Source organism: Plectropomus leopardus, chromosome 22 (genome assembly GCF_026936395.1).
Source record: "Plectropomus leopardus strain MGB_pleo_1.0 chromosome 22, ASM2693639v1, whole genome shotgun sequence".
Lineage (NCBI taxonomy): Eukaryota > Metazoa > Chordata > Actinopteri > Perciformes > Serranidae > Plectropomus > Plectropomus leopardus.
This window is the reverse complement of record NC_142197.1, coordinates 9,324,101-9,338,595: the sequence shown is the minus strand read 5'-3', so window position 1 is coordinate 9,338,595 and position 14,495 is coordinate 9,324,101. Positions and strand designations below refer to the sequence as shown.

The 14,495-nt window shown below is 38.1% G+C and overlaps 1 long non-coding RNA gene across 1 annotated transcript; it reads left to right on the top strand.

Moving 5' to 3' along the window:
- Nucleotides 1-6,142: 6,142 nt before the first annotated feature.
- Nucleotides 6,143-8,451, top strand: LOC121961534 (uncharacterized). Its single transcript, XR_006107051.2, has 2 exons — nt 6,143-6,534; nt 7,834-8,451. It is a non-coding gene; the product is annotated as an uncharacterized LOC121961534 (long non-coding RNA).
- The last annotated feature ends 6,044 nt before the right edge of the window (nt 8,452-14,495 follow it).

Below are 14,495 nucleotides of genomic sequence, written 5' to 3'. Positions count from 1 at the left end.
ACCACGTCACTTTCACAAAGAGGATTTCAGAATTAAAATGGATAGGACAGCTCTGCAAAGAGAGCAACACGTTTTTACGGATCACCGCCGTGGTGTGTTGTTTTTATTTGTCTCAGTGAGCTCCACTAAAACCAAACAGCAAACATTTCTTTATGTTTTGTGTTGCTTGTCATTCTTAGTGCAGGCCTCATGGAAAATTTTGGTTTCCAATCCAGAGCAAAACTGGGGCTACACAAAATGAGTATGTATAAAAATAAGCTCTGGCAAAACTAAAAAAAAGTGGCCCGAGGTTAAACCCACAAGCTAACACAACATGTTTTTGTACCTTGACGCTGCTGAGTGGAGCTTGCACCAAAGAGTCAGTGTTACACAGCCACTCTCAAGCATTTTCAATAGAATCCACCCTATGTGCTGCATGTATGTTTTCACATGCAGCACCACCCTTTCACGTGTCAAATTGCAGTGTTCGGGATGCATGTGTTGACTGATCTATCGTTCTTTTGGTTTTGTATAAAGCTTGTGCACAGTTTAGCCAGCAGAAAGGATTCCCCTCCACACAAGTGTACTGTCACTCTTCTCAATGGGATCACCTCCAGGTGACGGTGACAGTTGGTGAGACGTTAAGATGGAAAATCCTCTTAGCCCTTCCTCTGAGGTTTCCCAGTCAGAGCTCACATACATCTTCAACACATGGTAACGGAAACCCCTCACCCACACAATGAAGACAACGAATCAGGAAATGACTTTTGAGGCCAAAGATACATTCTGAATATATACCATTGCTGCTGTTGTACCTAAAATGGAAAGTGCAGCCAAAAATCAAACACACATTTTTTCTCCTAACTGTAGAGTTTTTAATCCAGATTGTTTAAGTGTGAGTTGCTGAGTGCTGGAAATATTAGCCATAGAGATGTCTGCCTTCTCTCCAAAATACTGAAATGAGATGGCACTTGGCTTGTGGTGTTCAAAGTGTCAAAAAATACATTTAAAAACTCAACAGCAATATCTCTAGCAGTATGGTCTGCAGTATTAGGTGTCAGTTTCTTCAGTAGCTTGGAAGCTGTTTGTGTCAAAAGTTAAACAGTCCAACATTGTTTAATAAAACAAGGTAGTAGGTGAATTACAGCACTTACGTGAAAAACTGACGTTAAGAGGTAAAACCTCTTGAGCTTGTGTTTACTTACAGTCAGTATGTTTACATACTAGTCCGACTAAAACTTGACTTTCAAAATACAAATAAACATATGTTAGTCTGACTGAAATCGAATTGAATTTCCCAAAGTCGGATCTACACACCTAGATAATGTAGTCAGGGGTTGATTTACTCTTTAATGTTTATGCCTCAACTGGATTTGCACTGGCCTACCCAAGCCAGGCTTTGACACAGAAGTCGAACAGCATTAATTTGTGGAAGAAAGACGGGAAAAACACAGAAGTCAAAGAAGGGAAGAAAACGAAACAAGACGAAGGTATTAACAAAAAGTTGTATGCGCAAAATGTACAGTGCTGGGAAGTTATCGATTTTTCATTTTATGACATACAAACAGTTTCCTGTTTGCTAACTTGTTTGGTTTGTGTCGTAAAAGGTCAACCAGAAGACGGTCCAGTAGCAACTAGCTGAAAGGGGGCATATTGCCACCTACTGTGGCAGAGTCGGACATACTTCCATCAATAAATCGACCCCCCCCCCCCAATTATACAGCCTAACCGAGCTGCAATGGTGGCTCGCCTTAACCGTGCATGTAAATGTACTAAATCATAATGAATAACTGTAACTGTAGTGTGCTTCATTACTAAAAGGGGCCACAGAAGGGTAACAACATGCCATGAGAACCTCTGGTCACATACTGTTGATTGTGTTTTATTATGTTTTGGGGTTTTTTTTTCTTTTCTTTTCTTGACTGTTGTGTGCTAAAATGTATGTCTGGTAGACTGCAAAACTGAATTGCCCTTTGGGATAAATAAAGTTTTCTGAATATGAATCTGAATCTTGGGTAAAAAGACAATAGTTCCTATATGGAAGTGCTCACAATGAGATCTGTGTATTGTCTTGAGTAACTGAGTTATGATTTCTGGAGAGAGACATTGCTTTTTAGCTTTTAAATTTATTATTTATGTATTCATTTTTTGGTGCTTTAAGCACCACAAGCCGAGTGCCATCTAGTTCTATTATATTAAAGAGAAGGCAAACATCTCAACAGCCGACATCTCTAACACTTAACATCTCACACCAAAACTGATTGATAAACAGCCCTGCAGGTAAGAGAAAAGATATTTATTTTTGACTTGGGGGTGAACTGCACCTTAAAATCCTGCTATCTATGCCATTAAAGGTTTTGTGTTTCATGCGCTAACTGAAAAAAAAGGGAGCACAGTCTTAATTTCACATGTGCACGTCCTCAGGACGTCTCTCCACTCATTCGATTACATTCATCATGATGGACGTCATGTGCAGAGTGTGGACACTCATTGACTGGCTGAGGCAAATCAGAGTCATATGATTCAACACAAGGACAACAATTCCTGAGAAGAGAGTGCTCCTTGTGTGTGAATGACTACATCAGATGATCTGAATCTACAGAGGAGTTGTAACTGATTTGACATGACAAGACTTTGATACATCACAGAATTTCACTTTCTGCAGTGAAAGTGACATTTTGACAGCGTTAGTTTACTGTAATTGCTCAGGTCTTCTCGGGATGCTAAAAAAAAAATGCTGTAGCCTAGACAGAAGTAGCAGCTGTATAGTTTTGCAGTATGTGGAGAAACAGTAACAATATTCCACCAATTTTACACATTAAGATCAATTTACTAACCACGGAAAGTACTACGCAGCCTGTAAAAACAGTTGTGTGATGTATTCTGTGGTGGTGGTGAGAGCTTTCTAAAGCCAGAGAAAGTAAAAAGACTGCCTGAGAAACAAACAAAAAACACCGGGGGCAAAAATTTGCAGTTGGTCCACTGCCACCTAACATCCCCTGTGAATGTGCATGTGCCCTGTCACATGCACATTCACCATTACGTGCAAAGCTCACTAAAGACTATGACTTCATTATATTCCCAAAGACCAACCACTACTCCAGTGTGTGTGGCTATTTGATTAAACACAATATATATATATCGACTAAATGTGCGCAAATTAAAATAGTAAACATTTACAATTACATTAACAACAACAACAACAACTCTTAAAGAGGAATGGCTTAACTCAGTTTCACAAGCGGGATTAAATCCAAATTCCTGCTTCTGTATGGTGCATGCACAATTGTGCATACGAGCCAGGTTAACTCTGATTCTCTGCCTGAGACAACAGATTACTGAATTAACAAGAAAGAGAAGAAAGAGAAAACATTTCAGCCTAGCTCACTGTCACACTGTCTTGGCTTATTGGGACACTCGAATACAGCAAGTCATTGTTCAAAAATGACCTGTTTTCTGGGAAAAGCTCTATTATGATACTGTGTAATATTATAAGACTAAATACAATACTGAACTTCAGTAATGTAAGTCTTGACTCTGAAGCCTTGAGCCTGTTTTGAGCTCTTATCTGTCATACACTGACATCTAGTGGACGCATTGTTTTATTGCCCCAAACAGCATCATTATGTTCTGAGTAAGGGATTCTTTAAATGCAGTTTCTTATTATTCTGCACAAATGTACTGTAATTATCAACTCTATCCTTTCAGAGAGAAAATATGTTTCAAACCAGTGCATAGAAACTGTAAAACGCTCTAAGTGACTAATGTGCAGTGTTAATTACTTACTCATTCTGACATATAAATCACCATAATGTGCTCATTTCTTCACTCTCAATGACTTCACAAGAGTTGCGTGGATGATTGATGACTTCCTGTGATTCGTAGTCTTGTGCTCTCTCTCTGTCCCATTGTTCGCCTGTTTTACTGCCTCTACAAACCTGTCAGTGAACATATAGCTTGTACTAATAGCGTCTGATTAATTCTAATGAAATATACCTTTGTTTTTCCATGTGACTCGGCTATTTAAGGTCAAGGAAAGAAACACAAAAGGATTTAATGCCTGTGTGCAGATGAGTAATCTGAACTGTTGGCTGCTTGTCAACTTCTGGCAGTGAAAACTGCAGAGTAGTCCCAGACGCTCAAAGCTGATTACACAACTCCACAGGAAATCATAAGACTTGATTCTCTGTAAAGAAACCATACAGACCGAAGTATCAAGAAATCCACTGAGGCGAATATTTGGAAGAATCTGTGCACGGTTGTGTGAGTGAAATGTTGCAGCAGCTTTTTTGACTCATCTTACAGTAATGTCTTGAAAGTTTAGATCATGCCAAGTTTTGAGACAAAAAAAGATTGAAGTGGGCTGCTACTGCTTAGTCATACTCTGATTTTTAGGACTCAGCCCTTCATCCGTGTGGATATACTTCCAGTAAACCATGCTGGAGTTTCCTCAGAGACAGTGTCAAGCCTCCGAGGAAGTGAAATCATGACTATGATTTATATGAAAAAAATAGAACAGCTGTGCTCTGCTGGTTTTTCTGAATGTGGGAATTTTCCAGAGTAAATGTCTGGAATCTCCACTCTGCCTTGTGAGTATAGTGGAAATTCCTAGATTTTAAATATTTTTGTGATAAAATACAGTTTCTAACAAGTTTACACAATACAAATCCCGGGAACAGGTCTGAGCGAGCCCTTCAAGGTGTGTGTGTGTGTGTGTGTGTGTGTGTGTGATGGAAGTGGAATACAGATGAAGCACCTCGCTTCATGCTCACTCACTCTTTGGCTGTGAGTCACTGAGAACATGCTCCAGCTGCATTACTCAACAGTTAATTTATTTTAAATGTCAACCTAACCTTTAAACAAGGGCCTCGCTGTCTTATAATCACATGCAAATACGAGTGAAAACATCTATTTCATAAGAAATTTTCATGCTTTAATCCACTTTAGTGGAACATATTAAAAAATATATTTTGTATTATGGTTTGTTACGTAATGTATATCATGAGATAGCCTACATGCCCCAAGGTTTTAATTGAAACCCAAGTAAAATATTTTGATTCCTTTCAAAAACACTGGAAGAAGGCAATAAGCAACAAAGGAAATTACTCCCAAATGAGCAAGATATTAGTAAAAAAAAAGACCCGAAAACTACTGAAAATAACAATTTTTAAAAAAAGAATAAAAAAAGAAAATGATCAGGAAAACCGCTTAAAAATATAATAATTCTGTAACATAATTTTACATATTTAATTATGGTAATTAGCTATAAATGTAGTTTTTTCCTGGCTTTTTTTCTTTTTTTCCCCTCAACAAATTGATCAATGCAACAGTTAACTGAATGCTGCGACAATGCTACACTGTAGTGAACAAATATGAGATGCTCACTTCCACTTCAGCCTACAGAAAAAGCACAAAATATCAACCCTAAGTTGAAGCAATTTTCCTATTTTGCACAATGAAATAATATTACATACACTGAAAAGCATTGTGTTTTATGTCTCCATCGATGTCAATCTATGTACAACACTATGTCCATTTCACTACGCTTTTTTTATTACTAATATTATTTTTATCGTCTTTTATTGCATTTTTTCTTAGATTTTCTAAAACTTCTTTCACTTACTACTTTAACTGCTTTTTTAAACTAACCTTTTGTATACACATTTTGTTCTTGCCTTTTTGTTTGACTGTTCTAAACCTTCCTCTGTTTAATGTTTGTTGATTTTTATTTTTATTATTCTCTGAGTTCATACCTTTGCTTTGTTTGTCAAAGCACTTTGTAAACAACTGTTTTTAAAGGTGATATAAAAATAAAGTTCTCCTTCTTCTTCTTATTATTATTATCATTATTATTACATTAAAGAGTTGAAAGAATATTGCACCTGTGAATAATGGCACAAAGGATTGCTGTAGTGGAAATACTGCACCAAATATTGCAGTTAAGACTGTTAAGACATATCGCTTTTCAGCCAAATTTCTTGTTTTTATATTGGGATATGGAAAAAACATCCAATATCGTGCATCCCTAGTCCCAAAACCTATTATCCCACATTACCTGACTTGACTCTCAAACAGTACCCTGCTTGGGTTCATATCTTAAACATGAACTCCAACCTCAAACAAACAAGTGTCTCTTTCCCAGTAGTCTTCATCAATGACTCTACCCAAGTAAAAACCAAAAACAAACAAAAAAAAAACACAAACTAAGAGCTTATGAGAGAAATGAAATTATGAAACCTCATTAAAGTGTGCAATGAGCGTAACAAAGTCAGGGGAAAGTCTCGAGCTCTCCAGGAAATCGCTCGCCGCGGCTGAAAAGCGTGATGTCACCGCTGCGCATTATAACGAAGCGGCGCAGCGGCGCAGACGGACGCAGACGGACGCAGACAGCAGCTCACTGCTCTCAGCGACGGTCCGGTGAAGACTGTCTCCGCGAATTAACAAGAAAATAATCATCATTGACGGTCAAATAACAGCGGGACTCTGCTGAGGCTGTTTGTTACACAGCAACGAGAGAGAGGAGGAAAGAAACGCCGCCGATCAGTCGAGCCTCTGGTAAGTTATTTTACAAAGTGACTTTAGTGGTTTAAAGGGCGAGTATTCTCGCTTTGTGGTGTTGTGTTTTATCGTGTACAAAGCCATGTGCTCTATCGGGCGGCACTTCTGCATTTTAGTGTCGTTTGTGCAGAACTGTGGGGTTTAGTAGCTTTTATTTTGAAGGAGAAAGAAAATAGAGCTTCAGGGGTGAAAGCCAAATAAAGACGGGAAATGAAAATAATCGCGTGCATCACTTTGACATGCTTGAGTATTTTCTACTTTCCTCGAATCAATTTCGGCGTCAAAATAAATAAAAAAATAAAATAAAACCGTTTTTTTTTTTGCTTATCTCTTACCTAAACTTGGTTCTTCCTGTTGGTGAAGTTTGATAATTATTACTTCCTTGCAGACAAGCTTTCTCCAAACAGAAGTCCTTTCTACCTGATCCTCTGTGCCTAATCCTGCACCAAATGCAATGTGCACCGCAATAATTCATTTAACATGTATACTGTAGTTTGAGATTGGCCAAAAGTATTGTCCAAAAATGTATTTGTGCATGTAAGAACTCAGAAAATGTGCAAAAACATTTTTACTTGTGTTCCTCCCAGTAAAAATATATTCTTCTATCCATTAAAGGAACAGTGTGTAGAATTTAGTGGTCTCTGGCAGTGAGGATTTCAGATTGCTGCTAACTGAAACTTCTGCCGCTTCATTCAGTGTTCATTGTTTAGGAGGTTTTTAGCAAGAGTCGAATTATCTGCAGAGATCTCTTTCTCACCAAAACAAACAGACCAGGTAATTAAAAGCAGTTAATACGCTGAATAAAGCATTTTTACTTCACAAATTAGTGTTTTTGTTTAATGCTGTTTGGTATGTTAAAGAGACCGGCACCTGCTAATGTGTTCTCAACTTATTCCCTAATAACTTCAGATCCAGACTTTCAGGAGGTTTTTTGGTGTAAGCCGAATTATCCACAAAGGTCTTAACAGATCCAGTGATTTAAGTCGATAAAACCACTGAAAAAAGCAGTTTCTTGTTAAAGTTAAAGTTATTTCTGACGCTGCTCATTGCATGGACGAGTATTCGCTCCCTTTGTGGATGTAAATAACTCATTCTAACGCCATAAAAACACAACCATTCTTATTTTAAGGGGATAATACACTAAAGTAAACATACTTGATATTTTATATTTAATTTTTGACAATATATCCCCTTATATCCTACAAACTAGCAAACATATCCAAAAATCAGCTTATATCTTTAAGAACAAATATTTAACTGTGACTAGTTTTTAAAACTGATCTTTTTCTTTCGCAGCCTCTCGTCCTGAACCACAGGAACCATGGTGCCTGCAGTCCTGAAACTGTATTTTATTGGAACGGCTCTGAGCGTCCTCGCAGTCATTTACGGAATAGTAGACTCCTTTGGCGGTTTGATGTATGTCCAGGACCATCACTACATTTTGGACCTGAACCAGCAAACGCAGATCCCCTCGAGCGACCACAAGAGAGGATCAGCGGTGACTAAAAACATCGGCTCATGAGGGAAACATCTGGTTTACACAGAAATGGCAGCTGGATGAATGAACTGGCTACTGTGGGAACTAATCAACAGTGACTCTTTATCATCACTGGAAATAACAACAGTCCTGGTTCCATAGTTGAGCCTGGACGTCATTGTAATGTCTAACTTGCTGGACGTGTTCTGCACTGGACAGTTTGTTGACACTGATGCAGGATCCCACTGCGTGTGTTTGTGTTTGATCCACTTTAGATCATCTGCTGTCAAACACTGTAGCAGTTAGCAACTACACACCTGATGAGAAATGTAACAGCACTACTGAACTCTGATTTGCACTAAAAATGTTTTGTCTTTTTAATATGTATATTTTGATTTTTTTTCTTTTCTTTAAATAAAAGGAAGTTAAAGCCTAAAGTGTTGCAATGGGTACTACTAAGTATTCATACAGCAGCGTCTTCCAAGAAACAGAAGTCACACGGTGTTCGTTCACTGGAGAGTCAGGCTGACTCAAAAGGATCAGCTGTAGTGGAAAAATACAGAAACCATTTCAGAAGTAATTGAGCCTTGCATTATTGCTTAACCCTTTAAACCCTGAGCTAGCTGATTTGATTTCTTTATAAAAACATGGGGAGAAGGCAACAAGCAACTTAACAAGACATGGCCTAAAAAAAGAAAATTATCTGGAAAAATAGGCAAAAAAAAATTACCTTAACAGGACTAAAAATACAAAAATATTTGTATTTATTTTATATATTTTATTTTTTTCTGCAACATATTTTTAAATAAAAAAAATATTATGAATATAGTTTTCTGGACATTTTCCCCTATTTTTGGATTTAAAAACAGAATCCTCCCCTCTTTTTAAAACGTTTTTTTGTGGTAATTTTCTTGTCACCTTTTACAAATTTCTTGCCAAGTTACTCATTGCCTTTTTCCTCCGTTTTTTTGAAAGAAATCACATCAATTTGCTAATGTTTCAACTGGTCAAATAGCTCGTAAAAGGCACCCAAACAAAGCAAAAGAAAATTGATGTTGAATCCAGTTTTCAAAAGGTAAAGTGCTGCCAAAGACTCAAATAAAACAAGTAAAACGTGGTCTTTTTTGTCTGAATAGAATAAAGACATGATCCTTTCCACAAACTACTATATAGTTCAATGCATGGGTGCAAGAAATACAGCAGTGAAACTAGTCCGGTCATTCCAGTTTTATTTGTTTTGATGTAACCGATATCAACAATATAGCTCTTCAAAACAAAAACAGAGAGCTTGCTCAAACTTCCAGTGTTTGGCAGTTGTTCAACAGGAGTACTGATTACAGTCTGGATGGTAGCTGCGCTCACTGACTACACTGTTTTAACAATGAATCACGAATACGATGAATACGGGTCAAAAGAATTCATGAACGCTTCGTACTGACATTTTTTTGAGATTTATTTACTCTCTGTTTCCTCAGACAATTCAAACACTGTGAAAACTACTACAAAAATAAATAGTTTTAAAAACACACAATCTCACTCTGGTGTTTATCATTAAGCAGCCCAATTAGCACAACAAGAAATGTGCTGAAATAAAACAAAATGACCAAAAAATGCTCCACCAATGTCCATGGCAGACACATCAACAACATCATACACAAATAAAGGAATAATTACCGTGTGCGCCTTTAGGACCACGCATAGAGTATTGTTACTCTGGAATTGTTTGTTTGTCGTCTGCAGCCATGTTGCTCTTACCCACAATGCTACTGACCTACGACCTCAGCACACGACATCACATTTCCCACAATGCACACTGGCACGGTGCTACTCTCTGCATAAAGACCTTAAATTTTAAGCCAAAACATTGTTTGTAACAAACTTTTTTTTCAAACACATCAATAAAACTGTCTCTGAGACAGTTACACTGGTCCATGTGAAAGGGATTGCTCAAAAAGATGAAGACACGCAATTATTTGATATCTGGCCATGCAACTGATTCGCCACAAAAGACGTTGCCTTTTTACATTTCTGCAAACCAGTCATATGTTACATTTGTATGTTAGTACAGCAGATATGTTGAAACTTTATGTAAGTACTACGTCATGGTTAGAGAATGTTTTGGCTTAAAATATCTGGTTTGGTGGCGCTATCCTGGCAGGAAAGCAGCGATGTCGTAGTAAAAAAACTTTTTATTGGCATTATTTTTAGCAGGAAATGAAGTGATGTTCTGTAAAAAAAACAAAAAAAAAAAACACAACTGCTTTTCATTGTCATTATCACATAGCATCCATGATCCCCTCCATCTCTCACTGACAAATTCAGCTTATATATTCTATCACTTTAGAAACGTTCATATGATATTTATATAACGTCCAAATGTAACGCAATCATGGTTTGCAAAAATGTGCTTTGGCATTTGGCATTGGGCTCTGTTGTGCAATTTATCCACTTTTAGCTCATTAGTGTTATGGGATCAGTCTCACGGCTCTCGCCAGAATCAGATATTTTTCTCATGAATCGAAAGAGACATAAAAACAGCACATTCATCTGATAGAGTTGTTTGCCTCAAACAAATCTTTACCACAGAATCTTAAAGTTAAATTGTCTGAATCACAGCTGAGGTGCAGCAGCGGAGTTCCCCTCACTGATGACTGAAAGTGAGCTGTGAAATACATCATGACATTTCCTGTTTAAAAGCTCATTAAAAGACCTTGAATTCCCCAGAAATGAACACAATGTGCAACCTGAATCTGCAACAGACTGAATTTACAACCAAAAAGAAGACAATGACAAGCAGCGCAGCAGCTTTATGAACAGCAATGTCTTACTGATGTAAGAGAAGACAAGGTAAGCTTTCAGCGTTGCAACAGCACAAGACGGAATGACTTAGAAATTAAAAGCAGTGAAAAATAAAATGAATAAAAAAGTATTAGTACATATATATATATATATATATATATATATATATATATATATATAAACTATAGTTAAGCACATAGACTCAGAATTATAATGCAAGCAGTGCACAAACAGTCCCCTTAGTAGTTTATTTTGCAATACCGCCTCAAGCAAAGCGACATGTGGTGTGATAACCAGCAGAGTAGTTTACATGGAGTCAAATGACACATCCTATTTTCAGTCACATTATGTTCCATCTGCCCATTTCATTTGTTAAAATGTTTGTGTTTCTTTATATTGTGACAGCACTGTAGGTAACACAAACTTGCGTTTGGGTAAAAAAAAAATCATGAATTCTCATTAAAAATACTCGCTTTTGTCGCCACAAATACAGATGGAAATGTCTCAAATTCTGGCTCTAAAATACTTGTTTTGTAGGTACAAACAAACTTTTGGTAAAAATACCCTCTTCTGGGGCGTTGGCGGCTCAGTGGATAGAGCGGGCGCCCCATGTACAGAGGCTGAGTCCTCGCCACAGTGGTCGCAGGTTTGAGTTTGACTTTGCTGCATGACTTCCCCTCTCTCTCCCCCTTTCACACGCACACGTCCTATCAAATAAAGCCGAAAAAAGCCCCAAAATATCTTGAAAATAGATAAATAAATAAATAAACACCCTCTATTATCACGACAAATACAGCTGGAAATATCCTGAACTCTTGCAAAAAATACATGCTTCTGTCAGTGAAAAATGGCTCAAAATGTCCCAAACTCTCGTTAAAAACTTCTTTTGTCCCTACAAAGTAATCAGAGACTGCAAATCTTTGGACTAAATGATTTGAATCAGAACAAATGATGTGTAATTTCCCCATCTATCATCACATGAGCAGAAACATGACCCAAATGAATGCTAATGTTGCGTTATATCTGCCTGGTGTGTAAATAGTACCATGTTTTTCACATTAAATAACAAAATCCGCTGCTTGTTGTTGCCTTCACGGCAGTCTCTCTGCTTGGTTTGCTCTGCTGTTGCTGTGTGTTTTCTGTCTCTAAGCCTGCAGGGCAGCTTTAGCAACAGTCAGCACACCTGGAGCCAGTGTGTCCCATGTTCACAGGCCGCAGCAACAGCCAGCCCATTACACACACCGCTGTGTTGTGGGTTTTTGTGCAAATTTCTGTGGTTTTACGGCACAAGACCTATGCAGACCACTTCAACAACAACCTGGACTCATTCAGTCTCTACACTACTCACTTTGAAGATTGCTTTTGTTTTTATATGCTTTTGATTAAGTCCAAGAGTCGGTATAACACCAAAAACAACTCATAAGCGTTTTCCAGTTGAAAGCCCTTATTGGCAGGATGACAGTGTTTGTCAGTGCCTTCCAAAACTGTAACGTATGACTCGTCAAGAAATATTTCATCAGACTGTTTTTGAAAAGTCACAAGCCTGTTAGAAAGTGAGGGCATTATGGGAAGAGTAGGATTCAGCATTTTTTGAGGTTGACCCATATGGGCAATATGTCAGGTCTTTGCAGGCTTGTTTTGGGGTTTTAGTGCCCTCAAGTTGTCAAAAACAAAAAACAGCAGGGCTTTAGCAGCCATTAAGCCCTCTGCAGTGGACATGTTTCTTTGTTTTGTTTCTAATTTTCCATCTACCCCAAGGGCGGGCATGTGTACCAGCTTGCTTTTAGGTTTTTTTTCTGTTGGTTACAGTGGTAAGGATAGCACTTACGCACACAACAGCAGTCATTGGGTCATTGGAGGTGAGTCATTGACAAGGCAGTGTTTTATGTCTTGAAATGATGTAAAAAAACAACCTTGAGTTCTCAGAAGTTAATACTTGCCTGATTTGACCTCTTCTCCTTTATGTGTGCTTCCCCTTCCTCTACACAGCATGTAGCCAATACAGCCAATTGGTTTTAATTATGTGTTTTGTATCTTTTGGGATCTCATGTACTTTTTCAGGAATTAAACATCTGGATGAGATTAAAATGTATAAAATGTAAACATGAGCTGAAGGACAAAGAAACCAGATCAAAAAACAAAATCTGAGGATATTTTTTCTTGCTGTTCTCTTCAAACTGTTCAATAAAACATTTTCAGTTGCTATCTCACCACCAAATATATTATATTACAGTGTACAAGTGTTAAATAAAAGATGTAAACCCAACATTTGTCCTATTCATTTTCCATGGAAATTTGGAAAAGGGGCCCCTGGTGGCCACTCATATTGCCAAATTTCTGCAATGTCAGCTGTAAACCCCTTAAACATCCAAGACCACAATGACACACAGAAAGACCACAAAGGGATTCAAATGAACTGCAAAGAGACACAAAATGACTCCAAAATGGGCAAAACAACCACAGAGCGACCAATAAAGACACAAATTGACCACAAAGACATTAAACCACAAAAAGATGCATGCAACTGCAAAGAGGTGCAAAACACCCACAAAGAGTCTCAAAAAGATACGAAATGACAACGAAGACAAAAAGATGCATAGCGATTACAAAGAGATGCACAACAACCACAAAGTGACAAAAATGACCTCAAAGAGACACAAAATGACTACAAAGAGACACACAAATTGACCTCAAAGAGACAAAAAGGATGCATACTACAAAGAGATGCAAAACAACCACAGACACACACAAAATGACCCCAAAGACACACACAATGAAAAGAAGACAAGAAGCACAAAACAACCACAAAGAAACATGTGTAACAACTACAAAGAGATACAAAACAACCACAAAATGACTTCAAAGAAGCACAAAACAACTACAGAGACAAAAAACAATCATACAAAGACACAAAACAACCCAAACGGGACAAAAAAACAATAACATAGACACACAAAACACAAAAAAGCCACCCCAAAGTCTGCATTTCGAAACAAAAGACAAAACAAACAAACAAACAAAAAACAAACAATCGAATTATAACAAAAGCCATCACAAGCAGTTTTGCAGTTTTGGGGGGTCTGGGTGGACTTCCTTGCCTGGAGCCCCCCAGACTCTAGGACTGCCACTGGTCACAGCTGTTTTGCAAGATCAGTCTGCAGCAAAATAGCTGTACTCCATCCGCGGTACATCGCTGTGTGTCTTCACATTTATTGGTAAGAGCTGTCTTGAAACACACATGTAACATGAAAAAATAATAAAACGAAAACATACATTCATGGTGCGTAAAAGCGCAAACGCTATCCTGAGACACTTTGGCACCTGACTGAGAGCTGGAGTCATGAAAGGTGAATACATGACGTCCTCTTGCGTTTAGACGAGCCCACTGCAAATAAAACACGGAGAAAACTCTCCTGTGTTGCTGCATTATCGCCTTTCACCGTCGCAAAAACGTGCCCATGCCGGCTATTACGCGTCATGCTCTGCACCATACATCACAAGATTCCCACATTTTCCTTTCTTGCATTGGTTGCAAACAGCCACAAGGTGCTTTTCCATCACTTGAAATGTAAATCCTCCCAGCAGCTCAGGTCACCTGGATGCGGGCAGAAACACCTGCTGGTGGAGGACGCACCACTTCACACAGCACTTTTTTATGTTAAGCACCGTCCGAGCACGTCCC